This window comes from Mustela erminea, chromosome 1 (genome assembly GCF_009829155.1).
Source record: "Mustela erminea isolate mMusErm1 chromosome 1, mMusErm1.Pri, whole genome shotgun sequence".
Taxonomy (NCBI): domain Eukaryota; kingdom Metazoa; phylum Chordata; class Mammalia; order Carnivora; family Mustelidae; genus Mustela; species Mustela erminea.
In genome coordinates this window covers 41,997,543-42,003,542 of record NC_045614.1, presented here as the reverse complement: position 1 = coordinate 42,003,542, position 6,000 = coordinate 41,997,543, and the positions used below count along the sequence as shown (strand labels likewise).

Sequence of the window (6,000 nt, the reverse complement as noted above, 5' to 3'; positions counted from 1 at the left end):
TAGGGGAACAATGGACAACAGGCAGATTTAACCTGAAAGGACCTATGAATGAATCACAAAGTCAAGCGGCTACGCACCTTAAAGTCACTTTTTATTTTTTAATTTATTTTTATTTTTTTAATTTATTTTTTTTTAAAGATTTTATTTATTTACTTGAGAGAGAGACAGTGAGAGAGAGCATGAATGAGGAGAAGGTCAGAGAGAGAAGCAGACTCCCCGTGTTGCTGGGAGTCCGATGCGGGACTCGATCCCGGGACTCCAGGATCATGACCTGAGCCGAAGGCAGTCGTCCAACCAACTGAGCCACCCAGGCATCCCTTAAGGTCACTTTTTAAACCTGTGGTATAAAAGTTGTTGTCTGGAGGCAACTTTGCGCTCACCAACTAGATACCATGAGCAAAGCTCACCCTCCAGAGTTGGAAAAATTTATGGACCAGAAATTATCCTTGAAATTAAATGGTGGCTGACATGTCCAAGGACTATTGTGGGGGTTTGATCCGTTTATGAATATTGAGATAGATGAATGTGTGGAGATGGCAACTAGTGGGCAACAGAACAATATTGGAATGGTGGTAACACGAGGAAATAATGTCATCATGTTAGAAGACTTGGAATGAGTATAAACAATGGGTGTGTTCATCAGAAGAAATCAACTGCTTCCACATGTCCCCTCTTGAGAGTACCTTTTCTACTACAATATAAAAATCAGGTCACGTGCATTTTCATGTTGGACTTTTTTGTTAAATAAACTTGTGTAACAGTAAAACAAACAAACAAACAAAAAAACCAGTGTTCCCTAAGAAAGATATCACAATAAATGACTACGCTAGCTGAAAAAAAATAACTAAGTGCATATAAATGTGTGCAGAAGAGGAAGGGTGTGACGGCATGTAAAATTATATTGCTCTCCAGTAAATATTAATTGCCTGTGGCTTGTTAGATAACTTTGGGGATGCAGAATATAGATTGTGAGTCCTTCCTAATACCAAATGTACAACATGATTCAGGAAAAAGAAAAGGACACTGACAGAGAAAAAATACGAACACCAACTCATGGACACCATGTTTACTATTTCAGGTAAGAAAAAGAGTCAATTTTTACTGAATCAAAATTAGGATAGAATAGCAAAAAACAAAACAAAACAAATAAAAAAACCAAAAGAACCCTACCTGAGTTATATTATAACTCAGTTATATTATAACTCAAGTAACTTCCTAAATTGAAAGTCCTTAGCTATGACCTCAAAACCTGCATATAAATCCAGGATATCATATGGTAATAAAAAGTCAGAGTTAAAGTTGAAAATTGTAATTATAGGCTTATGTTGGCTTTGCCCAGGGCGGCCTCATGCTGGCATTACCTACGCAGCTGTCCTCTTTTTTGTCTAATGCTATGCTGTGGCCGTCTAGAAATCCTCAGTAATTTTATCTTTGAACTTGAGTTCTGTAAGTGAAATCCACTGGACAAAAGGGCATGTGTTCGAGCAGAGGCTAGAAGTGCAGTCTGCGTGTTGGACATGCACCATTCACCAAGAGTTCTCAAAGCACCGTCCACACAGACTTCCGCACACCTGCTCTGCAGAGGAATTCAGTAAGACCCAAACTGAGTAAAAAGGAAGCTGATTACATCTACAACTGAGTATGCAAGGTGCTGACAGCCCTGAGAGGTCGAATCTTCCATTGTAATTAGAATTTTGCCCCAAATGCAGAAAGAGAACAATGGCATTCTCAGAAATACTAATGACCAAAGAACCTTACTCAGTCTTTTCTTCTATGTTACTACTTCCAGCCACAGTTACTAGCAATTACTACAATTCCAATTACTAGCCAACTACAAACGTCAAAATTACGACATCAGAGTAGAGTGAAAGACAGGGCAACCCACACTTCATTTCCCCTTCGATCCTTCCTTATTCATCAATAAGCCAAGAACAGAAAGTATTGGCAAATGCACGCATATCAGATTAAATAACAACAGCTGAATTCATTTTGTCCAGCATTTCCATCGTTCTGAAAAGCACAAAATACCTACACATGTAGAAGCTACAAAACACAAACTGTAATTTTGGTGATTCCACCTATAAGCTAAATGTTCTTGTATTTGCATTTAAAGTTGGCACTGTATAGCATAAAGATGCATAGTAAACTTCATGCTAAAAATTAACATTTTAAATTTTCCTTCGAATGACATTAAATAGCAAATAAAAAGCATCATGACAACTCAAGGGAGACAAATTAAGGAAAAAGCTTTATTTATATACACACACACCTTTTCCCTTTGTTTTGAACAAATGGTCTCACATTTTCATTTTATACTTGGAGCCACAAACCACATAGTCAGCCATTAGTTACGAATAAAATACTCTGGCTCTCAAAGAGCAAGACATCTTTCTTCCTTCTGCAATCACCTGAGTAATATTATTCTGACCCTGTACTTGCTTTTCTTATGTGTGTTTTCCCTGCTGAGGATCCTAAGAACATAAAAGCCAGAAATAGGCCCAGTGGTATTTATGTGCCTGATGGTCAAAACAGAATTAACCAAAATACTAGTAATGCTTATTTCAAGGAACTAGCAATCATTTTTTTAAAAAGATTTTATTTATTTATTTGACAGGCAGAGATCACAAATAGGCAGAGAGGCAGGCAGAGAGAGGAGGAAGCAGGCTCCCTGCTGAGCAGAGAGCCCCACGCGGGGCCCGATCCCAGGACCCTGAGATCATGACCTGAGCTGAAGGCAGAGGCTTTAACCCACTGAGCCACCCAGGTGCCCCAGGAACTAGCAATCTTTGATAAGAGAAGTTAGAAGCTCTCTTTCCACCAATGATGTTTCATACACGGGACTTACAATGTAAGTTATTTTTACCTGTTTTTTTTTAAAATAATTTTTTAATTTTTATTAACATAAAATGTAATATTATCACCTTGTGTTCTTAACTGTCAAATAACATCTCGCCTGATAACTCTCCCGATGGTGTTATACCTGCATATGTAGCTATAGTCTCTGTTGGCTAGTGTGTCAGATATGTAGGAGTCCTACTGGGGCTTCTAGTTTATGAACTTTCTAGACTGGCATCTCAGTAAGAATATCATCTCAGGTCATGATGACTCAGTTACCTACAATGGTTGATCAGGAAGAGACATGCTTTTGATAACTAGGTTGTTGGCATCCATGGCCAAATCATAGGCCTACACCCATCTTTCCAATGACTGCGGAAAATTGTGATAAGAGTTTGAAAATGATTAAGAGTCATTTAAAGTCTCCTTCAGTCTCATCTTTAACCCACTGAGCCACCCAGGTGCCCCTCCTTCAGTCTCATTTTTAAATAGGATGCTTTGTAGGATCATTTCATAAGAAGTGAAGAAACAACAGAAGAGATGGTTTTATGGGACAATATTTTGGGGAACTTATTATACGGCTCAAAGATTCAAGAATAAGAGAGCTACCTCTTTTTCAGTGTTTTCAACCTTAAAAATTATGTTATGATTATGTTTATATTGACTACATCCTGCAGCAACTTGAGTTGGTTAGCAGGAAAAAATATTAGAATAATGTGAGTCACACAGTATTTTATGGACCATGATAGAAAGTGTGTAAGCAAGCAAATGCTTGGAATAGCAAATGGCAAAATCTAATACCTAAAACTATAATGACCCAAAGAAATGTTTCAGCAAAATAAATGCTTTGAATTTTTCTACCTGGCTTAATGGCAGTGGTGGGGCATGAAGCAGGAAAAAGGAGGAAGCATATTTACTCTGGCACAGTCCGTGAAGATGACCATTAATTTAGAACCCACCCACCAATTCAACTTGATGACTAAAGGAGATAAAAGGAGGAATCAAATACTGCAAGCCAGCCTTGTCCTTGGATTGACTAAGTGCTATATTTGTCTGCTAGGGCTGCTGTAAGACGTCACTACAAACTCTGTAGCTTAAATAACAGAAACATTTGCCCACAGTTCAGGAAGCCAGATGTCCAAAATCAAAGTATCAGCAGGGTCAGTTCTTTCTTGGTGGCTCAGAAGCAAAGTTTGATTCATGACACTCTTCTAACTTGTGGTGGTATCTGGAAATCCTCGGTGCTTTCTGGCTTGCCATCCTGCCCCCGGCCCTGCCATGATGTTTCCATCTGCACATCGTCACCTTCCCTCTGTGTCTGTCTGTCTCTATGTGTTCACGTGGCATACCCCTCTCTCTATGTGTCTGTATCCAAATTCCCCTCCCTATAAAAACGTACCAGTCACTGGATTAGGGTTGACTCGAATTCAGTAAGACCCCATCTTAATTTAATTACATGCGCAAAGACCCTATGTCCAAATAAGGTCATGTTCACAGGTTGGGGGGGTGGGGAACAACTTCAACATAACTTTTTTGGGAGGCAAAACTTTACCCACAATGCTTCTCAAACTTTGCAGCCTGGCTGAATCATAAGGGCGGTGAAAAAAAACAAAAACAAAAACAAAAACAAAAACAAAAAACCTGACATCTGGGTATTACACACCAGAGATTCCAAACTAATGAGAATGAGGTACAACCAGGGCATCTAGATTTTTAAAGCCCCCACCCTCCACTGCCCCGACCGCCCCAACTAATTCAAATGTGCAGCAAAAGTTTCAGAACCAACAGGCTAAAGGATTCTGGTTTTAGTTTCTTGGAAGGATATTTTAGCATAATGAAGTATATGTTTCAATGAGAAAAATCTCTTTTCCTTTAATCATTTTGACAAAAAATGAAAAAAATATTAAAAGTAGGTGATCAAAATGAGTGGCAAATAATCAAAAAGAATTTTAGAAACTTACCACTTGATGGGTGTTCTTTCCATGAACATTTTCACGTATGCAGTGTGTTGGGTCATGTGAGTGGTCCCAAAGTAGTCATTAAAACCGTAGAAATCAGCTGTTCTTCCACTGACTTCTGGGAGAAGAAAAGGGTTTACTGTGTTTGACTAGCTGTGACTAGGTATGGAAATTACTCTTCCCTCATTATACACTCTCAGCGACTAGCAAATAATGGAACAAGGGCTTACTTTTATAGATCAAGTAGCCATGGTGAGATATCTACAATGATGACAGAATTGTTCACTCTGTGTTATTTTATACCTATGGTTACTCATTAATTTCAGGTTAAATTAATGCCACACCAAGTTATTTTTTTTTAAAGAAAAGGCATTGCAATGGGGGTAAACTGGCTGAAAACTTTTTTTGTTTCCTTTTTCACATCCTGAAAAACCCACTTGATATAGATGCCTAGAAATGTTGTCAATACTATTTCATACAACTCTGTAGGCTTATAAGGATCTGATGATAGCAACTAAATCAGCATAAACTTCTTGCTTGTCTCTTGGTTGGCTGTACAAGGTTTTCTATCTAACATAGTATTTATCTCAACTTACTTTGTATTATTGTTATGGACTAAATGTTAGTGCCCTCCCACAGACATCATATGTTGAACTTCTGACCCTCAGTGAGATGGTATAGAGGGGTGGAGCCTTTGATTGGTGCTTAAGTTGGGTGAAGCCCTATGGAACCTAGGGATTACTGCCCTTATATGAAGAGACCAGAGAGCCTGGTTGCTCTCTTGTGTTCTCTCTGTCTTTCTCCCCTGTCAAGATACAAGAGGACATCAGTAAGCCATGAAGAGGACCTTCACTACAGCCCAAGATGCTGGTGCACTGACCTCAGACTCCAAGTCTCCAGAAGTGTGAAGAATAAATGTTTGTTGTTTAAGCCACGTAGTCCATGGTAATTTGTTACAGCAGCTCCATGTAACTAAAAGAATCCTAATTTCATTCTTACACTTCATATAAATACACTTAAAAATACTAGCCATCCTTTATTCATAAAGATGCATTTTCTGTTTTTCATTCTCAAACTCCCTTGTGAAGAACGTTTTTTTTGCCTCAAGTCTAGAAAATGCCTTTATCACAACATATCAGTGAAGATATGTTAAAAGGCCACTTTTACTGTCAATAATTTTACTACTGTCAAAAAGTTAGTATCATTG

At 38.4% G+C, this 6,000-nt stretch overlaps 1 pseudogene; it reads left to right on the top strand.

Annotated features, from left to right (window-relative positions):
* Positions 1–392: 392 nt before the first annotated feature.
* Positions 393–617, top strand: LOC116579672 (annotated as a pseudogene).
* Positions 618–6,000: the final 5,383 nt, after the last annotated feature.